This window comes from Euprymna scolopes, chromosome 18 (genome assembly GCF_053919585.1).
Source record: "Euprymna scolopes isolate OS-2025 chromosome 18, ASM5391958v1, whole genome shotgun sequence".
Lineage (NCBI taxonomy): Eukaryota > Metazoa > Mollusca > Cephalopoda > Sepiida > Sepiolidae > Euprymna > Euprymna scolopes.
The window spans coordinates 55,203,803-55,230,848 of NC_136499.1; the positions used below are offsets into that span (position 1 = coordinate 55,203,803).

General features: G+C 34.7%; 1 protein-coding gene across 14 annotated transcripts in view; it reads right to left on the minus strand.

The window, feature by feature from the left end:
* LOC145297622 (FMRFamide receptor-like) overlaps positions 1–27,046 on the minus strand; it is a 1,184,367-nt gene that overhangs the window by 661,466 nt on the left and 495,855 nt on the right. For 2 of the 14 annotated variants that reach the window (XR_013870285.1, XM_080143700.1), the window contains exon 3: positions 17,652–17,731. The exons of the other annotated variants lie outside the window; for them this stretch is intronic. The gene's annotated coding sequence lies outside the window, so the exon portion shown is untranslated. The remainder of the gene's footprint in view (positions 1–17,651; positions 17,732–27,046) is intronic. 14 annotated transcript variants of the gene reach the window in all.

Sequence of the window (27,046 nt, forward strand, 5' to 3'; positions counted from 1 at the left end):
GCAGGACAGAGAGGGGAAATTAAGAGAGAAAAAGAAACGAAGAATTTTTTATTTTTTTTTATTTGTAGTTAATGATAAGGTAAAGCCGTAACAATTACCCACTAGTATGGCATCGAGAGGCCCCACCAGAAGCTACTGCATGGTCCAGAATCCATTCACCAAATGGCAATACAGCAGCCCCAGTACTTTGCACCTGCTGATAGGACAGCCTCCTTAGTGGTTAATCCAAGGTTCGGGTCCCTGACTATCAGGCGGATAACGTCAGCCCAGACAAAACGTTTACCTCCAGCACCCTTACTAGTGACATGGCTACAAGGATAGACATAGAAACAGAAAATTTCCGCCATCTCAGCCAACTGTTCGCAAAAATACTGCCAACCGTTCCGCAGACGTGCAGTTTTAAGAAAGAATCTTTGTTTATGAAATCTATATTTAGGTTTGGGCATAGATAAAAAAGTGTGGGAAATTATTGATAGTGGTTTTGGATAGACGAGTGTTTTTCGTGAAAATTTGGCGAGGAGGAACGATAGGTCGAAGCTCAGACGTGCACTTGCCGTGAAAATAACGCTAAAGCAGAGACAAACTCGCAACGTATCTTCTGTGGGAAAGAGGTTGCAGGAAAGAGTAAAGGGCACTCCCACTAAGTTACGAAGTCTATTAAGAACTCTGTCAAGGCAGGATTAGCTGCTTCTAGCAGCTCCTGCTTAGATGAGGAGACAGTTCTTCATCATTGACCGTAACTGGCTTTTATATAGGTAGAGAATTGCATCAGGAATGAGATATCTTTTGGAGCGGTAGAAGGATCCTACCATTGTTCCAGCGACCGTAGACATGGATTTGATATATGTGTTCCATTTCAGATCGGGACTAAAAGCCCAGAAGTTTGTTAAAACAGGAAACCTCCTCAAGACGAGAGCCATTCATTTCAATTGATGCCACATGGGGATAAGAGCATCGATGATGTAAAGACAGAAGCTTGGTTTTAGATGCATTAAGAGTAACCAGTCACATCTTTCTCCATTGCACCACGTGCTCAAGATTAGAAGAGAGTGAATCATAAAGAACTTAGTCCTTTACGGTCTTTGCTGTGCTGCAATACATGGTAGTGTCGTAAGCATAAATGTCTGCCAATTATGTAAGAATGTGAATTAAAAGATCATTAATGCCCATCAAAGGGAGATCACCATCATATTCTTGTCAAGAATATAAACAAAACCAGTAATAACGTCATGACTATAGTACCAGTCAGATGTAGCCGAGTTTAACAAATGCCAGTGTCTCGTCAGCCAAGTTAAGAACTCGCAACCAAAAAAAAAAAAAAAAGACGCAAGAAAGAAAAATATAAAATATCTGTTCATTTCTAACTCTCCGTTGCGCGATTCAGTCAGTAGACAAGAGGAGTAGCAGGGATGAAACGGTTTCAGCGACACAACGCAGCGAGGCAGCTCAGCGACACAGCACAGAGACACAGTGCAATGTCGGGGCTCAGAGTTCACTATCGCCTTGTGCTCATTTTTCTGTCGTGTCACGTGTTTATATTGACAGGTCCTTTGCAGGTTTTTAATCTCTGCATCTTTGAGGTCAACAACAGGGCCTATTTACCTCACACAACGTACGGTTTGACGGATTCACAATCAGCGACCGTTTACTTTAACCCGCATGCACATAGTCCCAATGTGCGACACAGAATGTTTGTCAAGATAAAACAGTCCACGATGGTGTCGATGATAGCAAACCCTTATTTTATGAGTAGTAAAGCAACAAAATATTAGTTATTAATTACTTTGAATTAGAAGCAACATTTCTTATGTGGACCGAAATAAGGCAAATAGTGGGTGTGTACACCACCGTATTAACATGATGTTCCAATCATTTATGTTAACGTTTGTTTTAGGATAGCTTTTACCATTTTGCTTGAAATATAAATGGTACGCAGGTGAAATCGATAAGTTATTCTATTTAGTTCTGTACCGCGTGTAAAACATTAGCTTATAATGTTAGTTAATATTAAAGTGAAAGACAATAAACTATTATTTAGATTTCAATGCGTAGTTTACAAATTTCGTTAACAGTAGAGTTTTGGAAATAAGGTTATAACGAGGTCCGATAGCATGTGTTGACAGCTTTTTAGACGTCAACCAGTTTTATGATCTTTGCCCTTTGTGTGAGTAAATTTTAGTTTAATCTTCGCTCGATCTCGCAAGGAGATTTCTTCTCTGCTACAGGGCTCCCTGTACGGTTGTGGGAATATCACCATTGTTCGACACTGATGCGTCTGTAGCAGAAGGTATTTAATTTTACTTTATTTTAAATGTAATTAAGGTACAGTAATCTATGGCGAGATTCATGGGCAGTGAAGTGTCCTTCCTGCTGTCGTTTTATATGGTTGAGTTGTTTGTTTAGCTGTTTTTATCAATGACTGTAAAGGGTTGAAAATGTCCGTGTCAGGCAAATCCAACACACTGGTTTCGCTTTTCTTTAATCTGTTCACAGAAGCCGTGTCACTGCGCCCATTTATATTCATCTATAAATGTTTTCATGGCAGAATTTTGAATGCCCTCGAGAGTGGGAGGGCTCAAATTTCCAGGGACCGCGGCATTGTGAATGAATACATGAGTACATTTATCCATATCTCTCGGGTCATGTGCTGAAATCATTTGTGGACGCGGACACATGGAAAGTAGTCTCGAAAAAATTGTCCGAAGCCGTGAAACGTACGACGAGATGTTTAAAGTTTGAATATTATACCATGTAAAGCCAAGTTAGTGCCATACAGCAGTTCTTCACAATTGCCCGTTGGTAGGTTGAAAGCGGGGAACGAGTGCCAGATGGCCTGCACAATTCTGTCCTTAGTCTGCCACAGCGTTTTCAGAGCCTAAACGAGGGCGTTGAAATTACTGAGCGAGTGGATCTGCCGCTTCTTAGTCTGAAAGGTCGTCTGCTAAGAGTGGACGATAAGGTTGAAGTATGTTACACAAAGGCTAGCAAACGAGTGTGTAGAGCCAAGTACAGGCGAGTTCGTACCGATGTAGGTGTGCATTGTTCGTGTTGATCGGGTTCCCTATGCGTTGGGTGAATCAACGAACGTCCAGTCGTCGAGTTTTCCAATGTGCGTGTCGCAGCTAGCTCGTTTTAAACTGGTGACTTCAACCACATCATCCAGTCGTTAGAGTTTTTCCTTGGGGTGATATAGTTTTTATATCCCGAACTGTTTTAGCTAATGGTGCCGGTATGCCATAACACCAAAGGCGTAGCTGATTATGCGTAGGGGCATCGTGAATTAAGAACCCACATGTGCAAACCATAGTTTCGAATCTTCTGCGAATGGCAGTAGAAATATAAAACTCTTTTTTTTTGTCTTTTCATTTGCGTGCAAAAAAAAAACAAAAAAAAACGGACGGACCAAATGAACAATAAACATTATGGACTAGCTTTCCAAGAGAAATTTGCAAACAAAATAAAAACGATAGTTTTTAATATAAAATATCATAATTAATAAATAGTACTAAAAGCAAAAATCATATTTTTAAGTGTGTGTGCGTGTATAAAACCAAAAAGAAATTCTCAGACGTTCTTCAAAAGTTTCTTTTAATAAATTAATAATTGTTTGCAGCCTAGCGCAAGAGGACACAATTTCTTTTGTTCGTCTGTAGTACTACTATGTAACCATTTTTTAATTTAAGGAACATTTTTTTATCAAACTTAAGAAAAATATTCAATGTAGTGTTGTTTAAGACTTACAATAACGATTAATCTGTCTGTCCGAAGCAAGAGAAAATTGTTTGAGCCAGTTGATCATTTTATAATTCCAGTAGGATGTTTAAACCGAAGTTACATCGAATTGTGTGTGTCTTTGTTTTTGTTTTCTTCTTTTGTACACGAATAATGTGTTCGTCGAGGACAGTGGTCTCCATTTTAGCAAGATTCGTTCGTTGCGATGGCTATGCAGATAGCATGTGTGGTTAGCGTTTTAGAGGTCAGCCGGTGTTATGCTCCTTACTCTTTGTGTGAGTCGATTTATATGTAAATTTTAGCTTAACTCTAGCTGCATATAGCAGGGAAATTTCTTCTCTGCTACAAATTTATTAGTAAAACAAACATACCTGTGTGTTTGTTATTACAAGAGTAAAGAAGAAAAACGTGCACAGTAATTAAATAATATTTATTTTGCAGTAATCGATTTAGAAAATATTACTTGGGGCAGAACAGAATACTTTTCCACGGTGTTTTGCCAGAATTACGATGTGATAAATATTCCTATTTTCTAACTCTGAAAATACGATTTCTGTCACGCAACAATGTATAAAATATTGGATAAATCTCAATAAAAAATAGGTACTATTTAATTCTCTTCCCACGACGGCAGAATTTATACAATGCTAGAAGATTACGTGGCCTTGCTTGGGATTAAATATAACATTAAATCTTTTTAAGAAATGAACTTAAAGCGGAAAGAAACTGAAACTTGCATATTCCAGTATTTTTTTCTTAACAGATCATTCTTGTAAGTAACAGAAAAGTAATACTCGTGCTGAAATTGAAAGCATTACCTAAATGCAATGAGTCGAATACCATAAATATCAAACCAGTTTGCCATGTTAGTTTAAACGTAAAACAGTTCGCAAAGAGATAAAACTCTGATGGCCTCCAAGTGTCAATTTTTCAATTTTATCTACTTAACAGCACTTTCTAACAAAAGATTAAAATGTTTTCCACATGCATGACTAGCCTATATACCAAATTACTAGTTTGTACATGAAAGATTCGTAAAGCTTTTAGTTTAAAAATATCCTCAGACATACATTCTTACTTTATATATATATATATATATATATATATATATATATATATATATATATATATATATATAGAGAGAGAGAGAGAGAGAGAGACCGTGTAGGAATGTCAGTACTAACACAGATACCAGACATTATTCTAATTCGAACTGTTTGTATCCTTTAACCTTTCTATAGATTATTTCAGTTCTCTGCGTAAAGAGTTTTAATTTTTAATTGTGGAATTATTAAAGAAAGCAACAATGATATTTCAATTTAAGTCACAACAGTAATGTAGATAATCTTAATAATAGGAAATAATTCCAAAGTTAAGGATAGAAGTCCCGTTTCCGCATAGATCTTACATACTGTGCATTATCAACATTATGCAATGCCAACCTCTTGGTTTCTGACTACAAGTCAAAAACTCCCACAAAACCAACATGCCTTCTCCCTTGAGGCTTGCATTTATGAACATCCGTGGGCTTAGCACTAATTTAAATGATTTTGAAGCATTTCTCCTAACAAACACCTCGGATATCTTAGCACTAAGGGAGACTAACCTACACTCCTCCACCCCCTCTAACAACTTTAACATGCCTGGATACATCCCACTCTGTCGTAGGACTCTGAAAAACATATGCATGGTCTTGGAGTCTACATTCGAAACATCCTCACCTTGACTAGAGAAACTAAACTAGAATCGGACGATGAAGCTTTTATGTGCTTTAGACTTAACATGCACCACAACATTAGCTACTTTTATTTTCTCTATCGCTCTCCCTCGACCCAGGACTGCAGCATAATAAACAAAGTCTATGGCAGCATAGATGCAGCACTTTTCCTCAACACTAGCGCACAAGTGCATGTATTTGGTGACTTCAATATCCACCACAACAACTGGCTTAAATTTTCTACTTACACAGACGCAGCTTGTACTACAACACGTAACTTCTCTATATCTCATTCCCTATCACAGATTGTTACTTTTCCAACCCGTTTGCCAGACGAGCAAGAACAACATGCATCACTTATAGATCTGTTTCTGACCACAATTCCCGACCATTGTGTAACAAATGCTCACACCCCTCTTGGGAACGCCGATCATGCAGTGGTAATGATTTAAATCACCCTAAACTCTAGAGCCGAAACTGAAGAACCACTGCTCAAAACAATGAGATTCTATAAAAAGGCTGACTGGGAAGCACTCAGGAACCTCGTCAGGGACGCTCTATGGCAAACTATTTTTCACTTCCTGGTGAACATTGCACAAATGAGACAACTGAATGGTTCAAAGCTGCAATTGAAGCACATGTACCAACACGCAAATTCTATAGCCAATCCAACTCTCCCCAGTAGTTCACTTTTACTTGTGCAGCTGCAATAGCGCAAAGGCAGCATAGGTTTATAAGTCATAAGTATAGTTAAAACAGAGAGAAGTACATAGAAGCAATAAATAACTGTAAGAAAGAAATAGGGGCAGCTAAGAGAGAATTTACTGTAACCACCAAAAAAACGCATCGAACACAGAAATTAGGAACCCGAGACTTCTGGAAAATCTACAACATTGTAGTAAATAATGGGTTATCAACAATTCTCCCACTGTCCAACAATCATGACGTTGTTTGCTCTGCAACTGAAAAAGCTAACATGCTTGCCAGACAGTTTGCCTCAAACTCCACACTGGACTCTGCTAACCATCCCCTCCTTGACTTTCCTTTGCGGGCGGACGCCACACTAGACGATCTGAAAATCATGTCTGATAAGGTGCATGCTATCATAAGAAAGCTTGACACTGCAAAAGCATATGGACCTGATTTCATCCCGTTGTTCAATTAAAAAAGTGCGCCACCGAAGTAGCTCCAGTTCTCTCCAAACTTCACACCAAATGCTTTAATGAATCTTGCTTTCCTGCCTGCTGGAAAACTGCTTCTGTAGTGCTAGTTTTCAAGAATTTTGGCGAAATAACTGACCCAGTAAATTATCGCCCCATTAGCCTCCTCAAACTTTTCGCCAAAATATTTGAGACCATCACCTTACAGATACTAAACTTCTGAATGACCAACAATATGGATTTATGCAAGCCCATACCACAGCAACTATAATCTCAGAACGTATATACCATTCCCAGGACAAAGCGGAAGAGTGGTAGAACGGTAGCTCTAGATATATCTAAGGCTTTTGACAGGGTATGGACTGAGGGTCTTCTCAAGAAAATTAGACCATACGGCATCGGTGGAAGAATACTTAACATAATTAGATCCTTTTTAGATAAGAGAAAAATCCACGTTTTCATTGACGGTCGTACATCTAAACAATATGATATAAATGCGGGAGTGCCTATACTTTGACCTCTGTTATTCCTAATATTCATAAATACCTACCTGACAAAATTGTCTGTGAGATGGGTATATATAGTTATGACACCATGCTCTATAATAGACACGGCATGAAAACAAATGAGTATATATCTAAAAAAATGGCAGAAACAACAGAGGAATACCTCCGATTCGCAGTGGAATGGGGATAAAAATGAATGGTCACCTTCAATGCTGCCAAGACACACTTGTTTTCTTGCAATAATTATAAAAGCCTTTCTTACCGCCAATAGCAATGACCAATGGCTCTTTATATGAAAGTGCATCTTTTAAACTCCTCGGTCTAACGTTCACATGAAACCTGAGTTGGAACAATTACATTGAGAACATTGCCAGGACCGATGAAAAGAAGGTAGGTTCTCTCTACCGTGCTAGAAAGATATTAACGCCTAAAAGTATCCTATACCATTTTAAGGCCACCATTCGCCCATGTATGGAGTATTGTTGTCATATTTGGGCTGGTGCAACGTCCACTAGTCTCTGGCTCCTAGACAAGGTTCGAAAGAGAGTCGCCAATTTGATAGGTCTAGAACTGTCAGCTTAATTTCAGCCTCTGTCACATGTTGCGTCCCTCTGTCTGTTCTACAAGTACTTTAACGGTGAATGCTCTGACGAACTGCAAGCACTTGTGCCCCCCTCGACGTAAATACCTCCGACTAACCCGATAAGCAGCTAAGCCCCGCCTCTTCACAGTAGATATCCTTAGATGAAAGCGTGCCTTCTACTCCAGTAGTTTCTTCGCCAGAACAGCTAGAAGTTGGTTCGCTGACTGTACTGATATGCAGAAGTTCAAGGGCAACGTGAACCGACATCTTGCTACCCAACTTCCTACACAGTACCCCCGATGCTTATGGCTCTGATAGTAGCCCCCTACAACAAAGTGGCAATGTGCCTTGTTTTGGATGAAAATGCAAAAAAAATGTTGCATAGGGATGGGGTCTTTTTTAAGATGGCGAGTACATATATATGATAGTGATGAGGCAGAGAGACATTTATACCGTTCTAGAGTGTTTCTGTTTAACACATATATTAGAGAGGGTGATCAGATTGTTTTACACAGTGGGGACATTCATTACTTATTATGGAGAGAGGGGCACATTACTTGGATGGGTTATAAAAAGTGCATTAATAACGATTTCACATTACCTTCAATTTGGTAGAATGTTGACACGAATACATTTAAAAAATATGAGATGTTCTTTTATTCCATTTGACCGCTCCAAATGATGATGACATCCACGAATTCAAAGTTGACTACATGATTAAAGGTTTCACTTCGCTTCTAAAGGGAACCCTCCTCTTACTGCTTTGCTGACTGCTCTCCTGCCCGACACCCAGACTTTTTTTTTCTTCGAATGAACTAGTTCTTATATTGAGAATTCATTTCTGCCACGGCGTCATACGCGGCCTAAACATGCGTGGTTCACACATGTTTACAAACCATTTCTGCAGACAAAGAATTCTAACTCCTATTTTTCCTAACCTATTTTTCAACATATTTAAATTGCATCTATTGTATAATTATTATCTTGCTGACATTATTTTAATTCAGTTTTCATAAAAAAATAAACAATCAAAATTCCTTTTACAACAACATATCTAAACTATTTTATGTGAAACTGAACAATGCTGAATTCAATTTCTGGATCTTCTTTACAAAGTTCAAATCTCCGTCTATCCTAATCTCATTTTCACTTATCTAATGTTTTTCTTACAAGAAAAGGAGTACCCTTCTTGTAGCTCTAACCGAAATTATACTGACTTTAATAGTTAATACAAATAAATTATATTATTTTGGAATTTTATTTTAGATATAATATCATTGCCAATCACATAGAAAATATTCTCTTGTGACAATTATCTAAGGACTAGAACATATTTGTCCGATGACTATTTGTTTTTATCTAGATGTATGCCGTGGTGCGTCTACCTGAGGGCGAGTGCCATCGCCACGGTGACGTTATTACAGGAAGGAAAACAGGCGGGGTCCAGCGCCGGACCCGAGTAGAATTGCCTGGCTGTAGGTAGGCTACTGTCAAATTTGGCTGCAATGTTGAAACAAAAAGTCGTCCGACGCACGGTTGTGTATTGTTTACGCACACTTCCCCACATAGCGACAGCGTGTCTCCTCGTGCCACCAATGGTGTTAGCTCTCTGTTTGCTATTTGCAGTATTTATTCGCCTAAAAACAAATGGCTTATCATCGATTCTAAATATACATAATGTGATGACAAATTTGAAATATTTAAATAATTTGAATGACTTCATCTTATCCGTAAAATTTGATTATATCAAATGCAATATCAGGAAAATAATGCCCTTAAAAATATGGAGAAACTAATTTCACGCAAAGAAACAGTCAATTTTATAAAAGAGTAATAACCAGTACGTTAAAATTAAATTAAAATAATACTTACGAAACTTAGGAATACGTTTAATCGGTGAAAGTAAAACACATATTATAACCAGTAATTTTTGTTTAAAGTATAATTGATACGTATAACTCGTATGCATATTAGTGTAAAAATATTAATATATTTTTACATGCTTAAGTTGGGCGAGTCCATCTCTCGGGAGATAAATGTACAATACTGAGCAAAGCAAGGCAATGGTATTTGTGTAAAAGGGAAAGCAGGATGGTAGGATGGTAATTAACACCTAAAAACATGTGCTTTTTCCCCTTTCTTATTCTAAACAGTCAAATTTTAGTTATCTGACGATTAGACCAGGCCTTTGACTTGCTCCGGAAAATAGTTATCATAATTTTGTTACTAGACCCCGTGGGGACCGTTAAAAGAGCATTTTTTTTTACAACAGTGCGGTTTGCCTGTTCGCTTTGGAGTGTCGCCGTTCAGCCGGTTTTTGTCCGATATTAGCAACACAAACGCGTAAATTCAGTAAAAGTAAAAATCATTCCCAATTGCATTTTTACGCTTTGCAAAATAGGTGCGGACATAACACAAGAGATTAACAGTCAAATGAGCATATTCTAAAAGTTTCCATTCTCTAATTAACTATTAAGACATTTTCAAAAAAGCGAAAAAAGTGTCCGTACTTGTGTCGGAATAAGTAATTGAAAACAAATCGGTAACCGCATTCGAACCAAGAAGGATTATCATCTATCAGTAACAAATATGCATTAAGATTTGAACGAATCACTTCGTAAACATGTTTTCTACTTTCTGATACCAATGATTCAAGGAACGAACATGCAAGAAAAGTTTATTTTAAGGAAAAACTATGATGATTATGTTTATGTAAAACGTTTATATATATATATATATATATATATATATATATATATTCATGCACATGCAGTAGTGTTTCGCTGTTTCATACCTCGTCAGTGCGGCTAGACAGGCAACTACCTTAAGCAAGGATTGAAACCCGACCGTATATATATATATATATATATATATATATATATATATATATATATATATATGCAGGGTGACCCAGAAAACGATCCCCAACTCTAATTAGACCCCGTTTCTTAGTTTTTTGTCCGAATGAAATGGAACTTAAGTCATAACTAGTTTATTATATTCAAAATATCACATCAAAACGCTAGCGTCTTTGGCCTTTTTTTCTCCGTTCTACAGCATATTTCTTGATGACCTCTATTTAGCTCCGTGCATTTCTGCAGGCGGAATTGTCCATGCCGTTATTACAGACTGAATTGGTAATGGCTCTCATCTCCTGCCTGATGGCTTCCTTGAGTTCCGTGATTGTTCTGGATTTCCCTGCGTAGACTCTGTCCTTCAGATAGCCCCAAAGAAAAGAATAGGGGGGGGCTTAAGTCCGGGCTATGGGGTGCCCACTCCAAATAAGTCTTCAGACTGGTCACTCGGCCTCGGAAGTTCTCTTTCAGCCTATCTCGGTACAGGTTTGAGGTGTGAGAACTTTCTCCGTCCTGCTGGAATCAGAACTTATTCATGAGCGACGAGTAGATTGTATGGAGCTCACTCTTGAATGTTTTTAGGGTATCCACATACCGCTCCTTGGTGACTGTCACTGCTGCGCCAGATTGTTTGATTAAGATTTGCCCGATGATACCTCTGGCCGAGATTGCAGCCCACACCGAAACTTAGGAGAGTGCAAAGGCTTGGTGGCTACGTCATTGCGTCTGGAGGACTCCCAGAAGACATTTATCTTGGAGTTCGCCTTTCATCAAGATGGAAGTGGGCTTCATTTGAGGTCCAAAGGAGGTTAAGGAAACTTGATGTTTCCTCGATCTTCTCAAGCATCCTGACTGCCATAGCCCTCCTCTGCTCTTGTCTGAGGCTGTAAGGGTCTTCAGCGTCTGTATTCTGTATGGGTAATCCCTGATATCGTTCACCAACACTCTCCTGCAAGTCTCACGGGATATACCGAGGGACTGACTTCGCTTACGCACAGAGCGTTTCGGACTCTGCTGGAGAGACTCTCTCACTCTTTCGACCAGCTCGGCTGTTTGCTTTTGAGGACGCCACAGGTGGCTTGGACGGTTCTCTCTGGCAGCCTTGAGGTTGTCCACAGTCTCATACTTTTGGAATTGATCCACCCAGTTCTGAATTCTGCTTTTGGATGGCGCCTTTTCACATTTGAACTGACGCATGAAACTGCCCTGGCTTTTCTTAAACGAGCCTGTCTTGTAGTAACATTTAACACAGTGTATTCTTTGTCCCAGATCCCACTGGGGTCTTGGTGTACTCACGGTCGTTGATTCTGCACTTCCCTGTAAAATAAGGGCAATCAGTGAATAAATAATGGAGATCTCACATAAAGTGTACACGGGTCCGTTTTTGGGTCACCCTATATATATATATATATATGTATATATATATATATATATATATATATATATATATATATATATGATTGATAAGCTGGATAAAATCCGACGATACAAAATAAAATTGAGGTGAAAGGACCGGAATACTCAACGTTTCGCTCAACTTATGCGGGCTTTTTCAAGAGTGATGGTCTTTGACGAGAAAAGATTTTGGGCTATATATAATGCTGGGGGAGAGCATCTTGTTTTCCTTATGTAAATTAGATGTCTATATACATATATACATTTTATGAGAGAAAATAAATTAGATTTTTGGATACGCTAGTTTACTCTAATTTATTTTAGAAACACACTGTTCTTCCCAATCATTATATATAGGCCCAAATCTTCCGAATCTTTCGTCAATTACCATCCCTCTTGAAAAAGAGGTCCTTTACCTCCATTTTATTTCATATTTATATATATATATATATATATATATATATATATATATATATATATATTAAGTAATGTGATTCTAGGATATTTACCTATCGAGCTTATTATATATCTAAATTACAACGAGCACTTTCTCTTTCCTGTATTTTAATTAAACTAGTAATTTCACTGTTACATTGAAATACACTCAGCTCTTTAGACTATTGTTCTAATTTCCTTTAAATTATATATATATATATATATATATATATATATATATATATATATATATATATATATATATGAGAGAGAGAGAGAGAGATAGAAATGTTTGGATATTAGTCCTAAACAGTTTTATAATGGTCATTCCCAGAAAGTTTGAAAGACTAGTGTCTAGGCATTCGATAAATTATTATAGTAAATAATCAACCCCAGGAAAATGTTTCTCATTTGTCGGGCAGAAGTTAATTGATTGTAAGCTGCCCAAAGAGCACTGAGGAGGAATGTAGAAAGCGCTTCACTGGAAATTATTTAATAAGCCAAAAGCTACATGTACAATGGCTCGGGTTGATTTTTTCAGCGTACCCAGCGAAATCATCCTGTGCTCTGAAGCAATTACACTCTTTGTTAAAGAAGGCGCATTGTCAAATGGCTAACAGTCCTCTTTGGAGAAGTTAGTATTTTGCTACTTCTTTCCGCGGTAAATTCGGATCTGGCAGGCAGACAACGATAAAAGGTCAGTGAACACAATGGGGATTGTATCATTATTCCGAAACTAGATACAGTGGAGATATCGATGTTACTGAGGGAAAACCTACGATAATTTCTAATTATAATTTAATAGTATGTTTGATAAATATATATTTTACGCTTCGAGGAATGGGTTAACTAGCCTCCATATTTTAATCAACTAGAAATAAGGTTGCAAATAAAGTAAAAAATGGGGTATCATATTACCATGAATAGAGATATGTAGAAGTCAATAAAACGCAATTTTTTTCTGTAATAGTATATGCATTCGCGGCTATTTTTTCAACGGGTCTTTATTTCAGTAAATTAGCTCCAAGCGGTAGAAGATGTCATTTTAATATTAAATATAATTTATTTCCTTAATAGAGCTTATCTGTGTGATATGATATAATATATTGCCTTCATAGCAATATTCACCAATATAATTTATGTAATGTTAATTGAGTCTCTAGTGCTGAAATTACTTATCGTTTTACGGATAGTTTTTGTTCACCTACTATATTACATGCCAGGCTATAGTGATATTATTATACAGCACACATATCAGGCCTGAGGCTTAGATGAAGAAACATTTCTTTATGTTAACCGTTAAAGAAACCAGCAATGATGCTGGGATATGCCGACAGCAAAAGTGCAACATTTTAGTATTCGGTAATTGCTGGGTGTTTGACTGCGAGGCCTATTATGAAAGCGCGAATACGTGACGCCGAAACGGAAAATGACTGTAGGTGTTCAGTATTTGGATAAGAGAGGATTTCCAACAGAGGCGCAAACAAGCGATACGTCGTATATTCAGAATGATAAACCTGACCATCCTAATATTTACATACCAGCATAATTTCAACGTTTAAACTGGTTCGTAAATAAATAAACTATTTTAAAGGCATTATATAAGCATGCTATCATTATTTAAACTAAACTATAGAGTTGAAATGGATGTCTTTTCGGAAATTTTAATTTTGATTTCAATTTATGTATTTTCAGAAAAGTTTCCGTTATAATACCTGGACTTTATATATAATGTTAACGGGGCTTTTCGCACTTTAACCCTAATAATTACAATTATTTAAAAATAATAATGTCTTCTTTTCGGACCGTTGAATTAATGGGGGGGACACATTTTCAGAAGTTTTATATTTCAATTAAACCTAGGCCGAAATGCTGATGAAACAGCTCGCGATATCGCCAAATAGTTATGCTCAGGAACTGCTATTGAACGGAAATTTGAATGGTTGTTTAAGGAATTTCGTTGAGCGGTCCGACAGTGGCTAATACTATGAGCGTAATGGACAACAATCGGATGTTGATAACGCACAATTAAAAGCCTTATTCGAAGCCAAGCTAAGCACACCTGTTCAAGAACATGCGTCTGAATAAGACTAACGTATATTAGGATTTCCAACCACATTAGAATTATTAGAAACAAAAAAGAACTTTGAAAAATAGGAGCCTCCCGAATTGAATGACAACCCAAAGAAACGGTGTTATGACGTATCAATTTCTATTCCTTTTAAGCAACAAGAAACTCCTGTTTTCTGACCGGGCTGCAACTTGCGATGAAAAGTTGGTTCTTTACGACGATCGGAGACGCTGTGATCATTGGTTTAAGGCCACCGAAGATCCAGCACACTTTCCGATACCAGAGTTGCACCAAGAGAAAACGTTTAGTTTTTGGTTGTAAACGGACTCATCTGATACAGTTTTTTTAAATGCAGGCGAAATCATTACACCATAGAAGTACTGTGAACAACTTTCGCAGAAACTGCGGCAACAACACCCAGCATTAGTCAACATAAAGCCCAATTATTCTCAACGACACTGCCTGACCGCCCGTTGCTAAAACGACCCCAAGAAGTTGAAGGAATTAGCCTACAACACTGTCTCCTCCGCCATACTCTGCAGACATCTCATCAAACGACTACCTTATTCCAAGTATCTCGAAAACGTTTTTCGTCGAAAATGCTTCAGAAACCCAAGCGATATCAAAAACTCCCTCAGAAACTTGATCATTACCTGTAAGCAATATTTATTCTTTACTTGCATAAATACATGTATTCGCGGTGGCAAAAGTGTGGTTATCTTGATAGTGCTTATTTCGATCAATATTGTTTTTTTTTTGGGGGGGGCATGCAAAATGTTCATCGGATCAAAAAGTCAAACACCGAAATAACTTTCTTGTCAAATTGATATTTTCTAAAACATTCTCCTTGTGTTTATGTATAATTTTACGAAAAAGACAACACATGTCTTTGTTAAGTTCATTACAAAAATGCGGGAATGAATACGCGTTTTACAATCCAAAATCGCTTAATACCTAAAAATTATTACGTTAAATTATATCAAGCTTTATTCTATTTCAAGAGATTTATAAAAGTATAATATTTAATCATGAAAATATCTGATAGGTTTGTGAAATAAAGTATTGTTAGACTAGAATATTTTTTTGTAAAAAGTAACTTTTATGTTTAAAAAGAATTATGGTTGAAAAAGAAAAAGGTTTTATGGATTTAAAACGTTAAAATTATCTAGTAATAAGATACGCAGGTTTTGCTGTGGTCATTTGTTATTTTATTATTCATCAATTATATTGGATAATTCCAACGATATTTGTTAACTGATAATCGACGCTCTGAAATGTTTGAATGTATAACGGGCATGAAAAGATCAATATTTTGTTTTGCGCATATAAGTCAAAAACTATCACTAAATAAAAGTATAATGTGTATCCGGTAATTGTTGAAAAATTTGATCACATGGTTGTGAGGAAAAAACCATGTACAATATATTAACTATTCTTAACAGCATCAATATTTTGTATATGTAAGAGGGCAGACTACAGTAATTAGTGAAAAACGTATATATGATTAGAAATAGTGTTTATTATAAGTAAATGGCTAGTACTAAACCCAGTATTCAAAAGGTTAATGAAATCTCAGCAATTTAGTGAATTGGTATTTCTATTTAGAAAAAAACTAAATAACAATAAAACTATTAGCTCAGATATCAGACAATGTAAATTAAAGAATGTCTTTGTTTTGCAAAATACATGCTGAGCATATGAAATGTAAATCCAAGTGAGGGGAACACATGTTTGCGCACGTTTCTTACGTCACAAAGAAAGAAAGGTGATGCCTATGTAAAAAAAAAGTGTGTAAATATATTCAGTAAAGAGGGTTATAGTTGAGGAGATAAGAGCGAGCAGTAGGGAAGATAAGTCAGGGTCGAGTCGTAAAGGAGAAGAGTTATCTAAGCCCTTTTCAGAAGTAAAATAAAGGAAGGCAATGTAAAAGTCAGCAAGGCATTGAATTCCTGTTGGAATAAATACCTTCATATATATGAGTCTTCGTTTATCGTCTTTCAATCCCAAAAGTTAATCTGATTTATGCGATCACCTTTCTAAATGAACTGTCTGGTCCTCTCTGCAAAAGTTTTAACGGAATCCTCTCATAAATAATTAATCTCCTCCGTGTTACACGAACTGTTTACGTCAATCTCTCACACTACAAGTACTGAACTAATAAGAATTGTTATGCCCGTCGTCGTTATTTAAATGTCATCGTCTGTTATATGTCCCCACCACGCAAAAATACGCAGAGAGGAAACGACTTTAAATGAGGTGTAATTACTTCAGAAAACGTCAGGTGATGCTTCGCTTTATACAATCAATCAGAAGCATGTTGAGAGATTGTTGTTCCCTTTAAGACGTTGGCAGTTGCAAATATTCTTGGTAACTCCGTATCCTCCTCACACGGCTTTTGCATGAAGCAAATTAACAGCCTGCTGTTCGAGACAGTTATACCGGGGAATACCGACAGTGCTACTTAGATTTGTTTTTCAGGGCACGGGTAGTCATGCGTTAGTGGAGAGATTGCATACTCATCCCATTTTCCGACTTTGTATCAAATCCTCTAGCTGACTCATGTACTTAGTAATACATAATCAGTGAGTAAAAAACGACGACCGTTATTCTCTGTATATTCTGTAATATCTCAATGCATACTTTATTTCAAACTGCAAGTGTGTCCTTAATGATGCACAAAAAATAAATGGTTGTCAAAAATGTGCTTGAAAAAAGATTTTATTCTATAAATTAGCGAAGAAATCTGTAAGAAGAATTTTTTTCTAATCAATATTTGTTCTCCTGAGAATACTGAGTTCAACATACAGCACTAAGTTATAAATATTAATGTTGCAGATACTTATATAGTAATTTAAACTACATATATTTCCGAGTAGTTAGAATTCGTTTTTTACAAAATAAAACCTGCAAGTAATTATTCTTCGCATGTTCCAACAAGAAAAAAAAACAGAAAACAAACGTGTCAGATGTTTCGACAGCAGAAAATTTAAAGTAAGGTTAAGTTAAACCATACAAGAAACGAATTGATTCAAGTAATATTAGAAGAATTCGAATACATCCTCATACGCCCAAATAATAGACCTCAGAGCGACTGTAATAAAAACATAATGTAGAGCAATATGGATACTCATCTTTCTTAATCAATACGAAACCTTTTATGATTTCTATAGATTTAATAAAGACCTTTGAACACTTACTTGGAATATTTGAATTACGAGAAAGGTATTCGGAAGTGTGAACAGCAGCTAGAACTGCGGAAAACCAGCGGGTTCTTTTACTACAAATACAAATATTACGGATCTGATTAACTTTTCAATCACACTACATCATTGTTTCTTCAAAAGTTTAAAATGCATTAATTTCGTTAAACGGGGCGAGGGAAATTATTAAGCATCCGCGTCATTTAAAAACAATATTGCTACAACTGTAGACAAGCGGACTTGTCGGCAGATGATTAAAAGTGCCACGTTTTCGTGTTGGCAAAAAATTTAAATCAGACGGGTAGTAGTAGCCACATCGGAAACGAAACAGAAACGTTGGAAGACTGCCAGAAAGGTTTTAGTGTTAGAAGCGACTCGAACAAATAGGGAAATCCGGTGTAGTATACACGAGAAATGTAATGCATGCCTCTAATAATTATCTATCTATGAAAAGGAAAATGCATATGCCCAAATGTATTATTAGTATAATAGCAAATGATTGCCTTCATAAACATAGAACACAGAAAATATTTACTCCCATTTTCAAAGAGGGCGGTTGATAGAAAAACAGAGCAAGACACCTACACCATGTAATCGAGTGGAAGACTTTTATGTATGAAAAATGTGCTATTTTTAGGAAAGAACGCTAATACACACACACCACTGAAAAATGAATGGCTATATATATATATATATATATATATATATATATATATATATATATATAAAATTGTGATTCAATGAATTTCAAAAAGTCTCATTGAAATGAAATGAAGTGATTAAAATCCATATCAAAGAATTTTATTATTCTAAGCAAGACAAAGAATGCTTTAGAAAAGTAATCCCCTTAACCTATAGGGTTTCGATGTCTACCATCTTATCAGAGGAGAGAAAATATTAGCAAATACTTATAAAGGTATGCACCCTATTTGCTAAAGTCAGTGAGACATAGAAAGTCAAAGTCAAAATAATAAATTCATCAGAAGTCCTGTAGCAGGAGGATTTGGAGAAAAGGGATATGAAAGATTTTAGATCCAACTTGCTTGGTAAAATCCATGTTATGCGTTCTTTACATCCGTGTGGTAATAAGGTCCAAGTTATATATTGAGTAATCCGCATAGCGTTGTAGATATCCGAATCGGGCAAGTGCTTGTATACATTTGTTTGTTGGTTCAGCGATAATAATTCAAAGTCTAGTCGAATCCTTTTCATTAGAAGTCTATATTATTTTTAGTGGGGTGAGGTGCTAATAGTAAGGAGAGTATGTAGTGGGGTGAAACATATGCGCATATTCATCCCTATATACACAGGAACACATATATACAAACACACACGTACACACAATACACATATGCACACATACACACACATATATACATATACACATATATATATACATATATATATACATACCTACACACGCATAATAAACATACATATATATATATATATATATATATATATATATATATATATATATATATATATACAGCGGAATAGATACCCCTATATATATATATATATATATATATATATATATATATATATATATATATATATATATATATATATATATATATATATATATATACAGCGGAATAGATATCTCTTTAAATAGAATTCCAAGAATCATAAAGTTTGGCCGGTTGTTTAATTGAGGCCAGGTCGTGTAGTGGATATATGGACTTGGTTCGGGAAGGAAAGAGGGGGAATAATAAGAAGAAAGAGATACGAATAAAAATAAAATAAAAATAAAAATAAAATGATGGACCACGTTTCCATAACAACTGATTGTTAAATAGAAACTATTCTGAAGTATATATATATATATATATATATATATATATATATATATATATATATATATATATATATATATATATATTCGTTCATTTATCAGTGTTGTAAAATTAGGCTGTTGATATGCTGCCCCTCAAGGAATCCACTGTTTATTATTTAAACGCCAGTCAATTTTGTTCTATGTCCTAATGATAAACGCCAGGTGGAAGTTATTGTTCGAATGTCATCGGTTTCTTTGGAAATAAATAATCTATTATTATACATTTCAATTCATAAAAATGGAAAAAAACATAGCGGAATGTCATAAAAATATATTTCCAATAATAATGGATAATGAATAGACAGGGAAAGCAGTAAAGATTATTTTGAAAAGCTCTACTCCGACTTCATTTTTAAATTGTGCAAATTTATGTGGACATTACACAGGAATTATTCCGTCAAATGAACATTTTAAAAATACTTACTTTTCTAATTAAATATTAAGTAATGTTTAAAGCAGCGGAATTCAACTCGCTACTTGAATCGCAAAATTTAGAATAAAGCGGCAATCGTAATCAAGTCTTAGATGATTTGGACTTTCTAATATAATATAATATAATATAACATATATATTTATTTATATGTTTATTCATGACATATATATATATATGTGTATGTGTGTGTGTGTAGTAACATGCGTATATGCGTATGCAGTTGTGGGCAGGTGTGTGTGCATATATATACATATATATATGTATATATATATATATATATATTCACATATATATACGTATATGTATATATGTAGAGACTTAAAGCTACAATTTTATAAAATTAACACGTCGTCATTCTTTTAAGCAACACAAATATTCTAAGTTTCATGCGTATATAGGATTATTTATTAAGTAGTTTGATAGGCCTCAATATTGAAGAGTCTATATGGAGTTATTACATTAGAACACGAGAGAGAAAACAATTACAATATTTAAAATGTTATATATTTATGAATGATCTGTTCTGAATGTACTTTAATTAGTTTACATATAGTTATTCCCCCTCATTAGTAATCGTCTAAGTTTTAACAATGCTCTATCTTAGATCTTTTTTTATTCGCTATGTGTCTATTTTTTATGCATAGTGTAACGAGATTTCGTATGCATACATGTTATTAATTTATACTGAATGTTTGTTGGTACGCAGTTTTTTTTTCAGCGCTATGTTATTATGACATCATTTTTAGCACTTTTCGTTAAACTCACATTTACGTCTTTGTTACTGTATTTATCTGTGCTATCACGCTAACACTATCTCTTTATCCCTTACACCCATGAAATGGTCACATTTGTTATTTTCCTTTAAGTCCCTTATCGTTCCTTATGCATGATATCCTCTCCTTATATATTTTGCAATTTGCCTTTCAATATTAAAGAAAAACATATCTTTACTACTAACCCTTGACTACTCATTCTTGTTTTTTATAGTTTTATTATCAAAATTAGTAACATATCCAAAAATTATGAAAAATGATGAAATGGGACTTAATTTATTGGTGTGTGTGTAATGAAATAATCAGCTCAGACAATATATCAATATTATTTTAATAGGGGCGTATCCAGTTTTAAGAAAAGGGCTAGAATAATGTGATGGTTTCTTTTTTCATGCTGAACGCCCAAAGAGTGTCCAGCATCAATATATTACATATGAAAAATGTCCCTGTGAAATTTCCAAATGTTCCGCTAATTTATAGTATTATAGTTACTGTTTTTACATTTTGATCTCAATTTCTCTTTGTGTCCTATATATTGACATTTTTCATTTTTTTCCGTATAAAATTATACCCCTAGCACTACTAGTTATAAGAAGGGAAAACTGGAGGCGGCAGAAAGCATGGAGCTACCAGATAAAGCGGAAATTAGGACATTAGGACAATAGAACGCTTATTACTATTAGGAAGTTCTGGAAGCAGACACCATCTAAGCAACCGAAATGAAAGAGTGAATTTGAAAGAAATACCTCAGGAGAAAAAGAAAACTTCTAGAAAAGTAATTATATACCAGAAACCTAATAAAAGTTATAACACATTAATGTACTCGAGACCGTTTATAGGGGGGACTAAAGAAGAATTTCGTAAACCTGCAAATTACTCCCGAATAACTGCAGCACAAGAAAAACTTGTAAAGAACGAGCCACATCAAAGCAAATATCGACAAAACAAAAGAAAACATCAAATGCAGACACTGTTGACAAGGAGACGGAACGATTAACCATATATTATATGAATGCAGCAAAGTTGCATAAAAAAGAATACAAAGACAGGTACAGCTAAGTGGGGAGCGTAGTATACTGGAAATTCCGCAAATAATTGCATCTCAAATATAAAAAAAAACTGTGCAAACATAAGCTGGCAACAGTATATAAAAACGAGAATAACAAAATCTTATAGGGCATGATCATATAAAGGGATTAACCTATTAAAGCTAGAATACCGGATGTCGTAATATTTAACAAGAAATATAGGCCCTGTCAAAATGTGGACATTGCTGCCCCAGCTGACCACAGGGCGACTGTTTAAAATAAAGAGAAACACAAAGGCTGTTTAAAATAAAGAGAGACACAAAGCTAGCCAGAGAACTGAAAGCGAATTGGGAAAACTGGAACTTTACAAATGTGTAGATATTGTATCACTTTGTAAAATCTTTAGCGTAAACATTTGATTTTTCCAACACGCTCAGATCGGGTTGCGCCCAAATTATTTGGCACCATCTTCTAACGAAACAAAAACTATGATTTGAACGTAATTTTTACGTAAACATTGAGTGTGAAATATTAGCTGCAGATGCGCTTTATTGTTGTATTGGTGATTTTAGTATTTTTATTATTATTGTTTTATTTGGTACTTTGGTCTTACAATTTAACATTAAGACATCGTAGCAAATTTGATGTTTTATGCTAAGACATTTACTGACTTATTTATGGTAAAAGTTATTTTGCCCGAAAAAGAAAATAAAATAAAACATTAACACCTACTCCCGCATCATACAAGCCGCGCTTTATTGTAGTTGGTTTTGGTCGTTATTATTGGAACTTTTCTATTGGCAATCATACCAGGGGAATCTTCTTTAATAGCATTATATGTACTTCTAAAGAATTTCATAAAAACATACCGTAAAAATCATACTTATGTAGTGGTTGATAGTCGAATTTTACGCTCTAACATTATTATTATTATTATCATTATTATTGTTGTTGTTGTTGTTGTTGTTGTTGCTGTTGGTGTTACTTTTTCGGTTTCTTTGTGGTATGGTGAGAACTTTTGCTGTGTTTATATTGTTAATATTTTTACTACTAAGTATATTTTTATTTGCATTATTATTATTATTATTATTATTATTATTATTATTATTATTATTATTATAATTAAATGGTCCCTCAATTTATCGGAGAGGGACGTATGCATAAAGTGGCGTCCGTGCGTCCGTTATTCCGAACGCTTGACAGATAACCGTTCATTAGTTTTTCCTCTTTAAATTTTTCCACAACTTGCATTTGATGAAAACTATATTCCCAGTAAAAAAAACATGGTAAATATTTCCCTTGCGTCTCCAGAGGCTCAAAAGGGATGAAAAAATGCCCCAACATGGCCAAAAATTAAACTTTTACATCATAACTTTTTATCCATCTATTAGATTTTTCTGAAATTTCTCCAATTTGTGCAGCGCTATTGTTCTAAATATATATTCAGCGTGGATGCCCTGGCTACCTTCTGGTTCGCGTCCTCAGGGGCTTTCGATGCTAAAAACGCATATTTAGGCTTATTTCTCAGTATTCCTCAATAAAAACGTTATATGTCTAACTATATAGTTGTTTTTCACGGTGGTCAACTCAGATATACATGTGTTAACGCCTGAAACCCCACAGTTATCTATTTACACTGGGATTCGGCGTCCCCAGAGGCTAAAAAGAGGTCAAAAATTGAAAAAAAAATGACGTGTTTTGGAACATAGCGTTTGATCCATTCTTTAGATTTTCCTGAAAGCTGCCCAAAATATGAAGGCTATTGTTTTTCATATAAATTAAGTATGGATGCCCCTGGCAAAATTCTGGTTCGCATCCCCCTGGGACTTTTATGGCTCCTAAAACATGCCTTTTTCAAGCTATTTTTTTCAAATTACACAAATATAGGGGTGTATGTCTATATAGTGGGTTTCCATGGTACTGGATTCAAATATACATGTCTTAAGGCGTGAGACTATACCGTATGCCTATTTTCACTGGGATTCGGCATTCTCAGGGGTAAGAGAAAGGGGTCATAAATTCCCCAAATTCCAAAAATGACACTTTTTACCCCCTAACTTATGCCCCAACCATTATTCTGACACTTGACGAAAATGTGAGGGCGACGTTGGTCTTTCATGCTTCTCACATTCATCATGTCTTCCATAATTTTTGTGGCGTCATCTCACATGCAGAATTAGAAGAGGATCAAGCACACGCGGCTTGTTACATTATTATTATTATTATTATTATTATTATTATTATTATTATTATTATTATTATTATTATTATTATTATAATTAGAAGGGCAATTGAAAAAAAACTACAAATCCCCGATGTTTTAGGCGGCCTTCAAACCACTGCAATTATAGCTACCACCAACATCCTTGAAGCTCCTGGTTTGAAGCCGGGATTAATGGAAATCCTCTGGATATGAATCCCATCCCTTTTCAGAGAGACGTTCATAAACGAAACCAGAAATTGTATTATTATTATTATTATTATTATTATTATTATTATTATTATTATTATTATTATTATTATTATTATCACTATCATTATCATTATCATTATTATTATTATTATTATTATTATTATTATTATTACTGGTTCTGCTGGCAGTAAATTTAGTATTATTTCTATTGGTAATATTTTGTTAATCGCAACATTTTTTCTATATTTTTCATGTTTCTGTGTTTTATATTTTACTGTATAATTCTATTTAACATAATGATTAGTAGTAATTTTAGTAATCTTATTATTAATACATTGGTTAGTTTCATTATGATTATTTTAAATCTTTCTATTTTTACTTTATTACAGCCACAATTAATATTATTGTTATTATTAGTATTACTGTCATTAATATTACAATTAGCACTGCTGGTTAGTTTATTAACATTACCTTAAATATTTTCCTAGTTAATATAATTACTATTAGTTTCATTATGAGTTTAGTATAAGTATCATTATTATTCGTATATTTTACGCAGTATTACACTTATCCTTACCACCATTATTACTCTATTTTTGATTTTTACTCTTATTAATAATGTATTATTTTAAGTTATCATTAGTAGTAGGATTATCCTTTTTATTACATACCTTCGTTTATACATTGCTAATATCGACCTATTGAGTATTATTCATTATTAATTCTTGCTTGATTCAGCATTGGGTTGTCGTTGTTTACTATGAACCTCTAGGCAACGCCGGGACACAAAAGGCTAGTTAAACATAATGTGTAAATATAATTGTTTGTAATGGAAACGGTATTATTTTATGAATATATATTACATAATCTATTTAAATTTAAGAAAGTTCCAATATTTGATATGTCATACAATTTTCATTCGTAACATTATGTGTGTCTATAATAGAAGCAAGTATGTTATACGCAATCAGAAAAGGAATATGACAAAGATAAAGATTCTGGCCATATATGTAAAATATCGTACACAAAAATATCGCATATATATTTCAGATGCTATTACTACCACTTGTTAATTAGTTAATTAGTTAAAACCAGCAGGTTTATTTCAATCTGCTATTTATAGAATCTAATGACACACACATAGTATAATATATAATAGTGTACTGAAGAGGGACGTAATATAATTGAAAACTTTGATGTTGATGTCATACAGCAGATCGTCGATTGTTTTGGGTCTTTCAATTCCTAACACTTTTCTTGCTGTGATCCCACCAATATTGCTGAACATAGCTTATTACTACGAGGCACATTCAACGAGGAAGAAGTACTTATTGGTTCACCGACGAGATGAGCGTTGACCTGTAAATCCACCCTCGTCCGTTCGTACATTCGTCTGTTCATCCGTTCGTTTGTCCGCAATATTCTCAATATCTACTACTTGGAAATTTTGAGGTTTTGACCAAACTTTACACATGATATAAGTAAGAAAATAGCTGAACGCATTTTTCCAAGAAAACTCTAGTTGCCTCCCTAGTAGTTTTCGGGTTAAACTTTCTAAAATTGACACTTTTTTTGTTTATTAAAAAAAGGGATGCCTTGGATTTTATAAACCTTTATGAAAAGTTGTAACTAACTGATTTCTATATAATTTTGTTTGTCTATACTTCAAAATAACTGGTCGGTGTCCCTCAGGGTCTCGTTTAAGGCTAATAAAAACAACCCATTTTGAGGGGTATTTTATGGGGGGCATGCATGCTGAATTTGTTGACTGGCTATGTTTATATTTTATCTCACAATACATCAAACGTCTTTGTTAAAGCCCAAACAAAACAATTGCATTTATGATGAAAAATAAATTAGGATACCGGCATATGATCCAGTTTGCAATGATACTGAGCTGTCTCACTGGTTCTACTGTATCTGGCGGAGGCATTATGTAGTTTTTATCTAACTCTCTTTGCGTGAGGTCATCCTTACGAAACGACCGGGCCTGTCTTTCTCAAATATCACACAAACGTAATGTTATGTCTAGCACTGTCCAGATATATTTTTTGTCACGGAAATTGACCCTACAAGTATCGAACATAAAAAAATCCGATTCTATAGATAACATGTCTTATAAGTAAAACACAAATTTTACACGAGAATATTGTACAAGGGAATATTTTACACCGGCTAAGAAGATAAAAACAATGTTAACAAAATACAATCCTCTTAAAAACTGTATTGACATGATAAAGCTCTGTGGTAGAACATTCAACTATAGATGGAACTATCCCATGTCCATACCGGAGTGCACCTAACAATTTAATTTTCTTTTTTTTTCTTTTTAATGAATTCAATTAATGATAACAGAAATGTTACAAATTAAAATATTCGCAAATCATTTCTTCGTTTGCATATTTTAGAATTAAATATTAATCAGGCGTGACTTTCCAAGGAATTCCTATTCAAACTGGGGTATTTAAAACAGTCAGAGAATGATGAACGGCATTATCATTATTTATTTATTTCGAATTATTCAACCGGGCTAATTATTCCTCGTAATATACAATAATTAATAGAGGATTGTTTCTCTAATCATACATACGTAATATGCATGAATTAAAATGTCATGTTTAAGCGTATTGTGCGAGAGAGCAATGCTAGGCCTCCGGCTAGATTAGTAATGTGATGGAAATAAAATCATTAAATGATAGTGAATATAATAATGGTTCTGTTTATGAACACAGAATAAACTTGCAGAATTTAGCTTCAGTAGCAAAATAAATTATTGCGATTTTGTCGACTTTAAAAAAGAATATACGTAAATACATAGATTACTGGCAATAATATCAGCGTTGTTATCCCTAGAGCAATTTAAATTTGTATTACTATGAAAAAAATAGCGTGTATTCGATGGGTA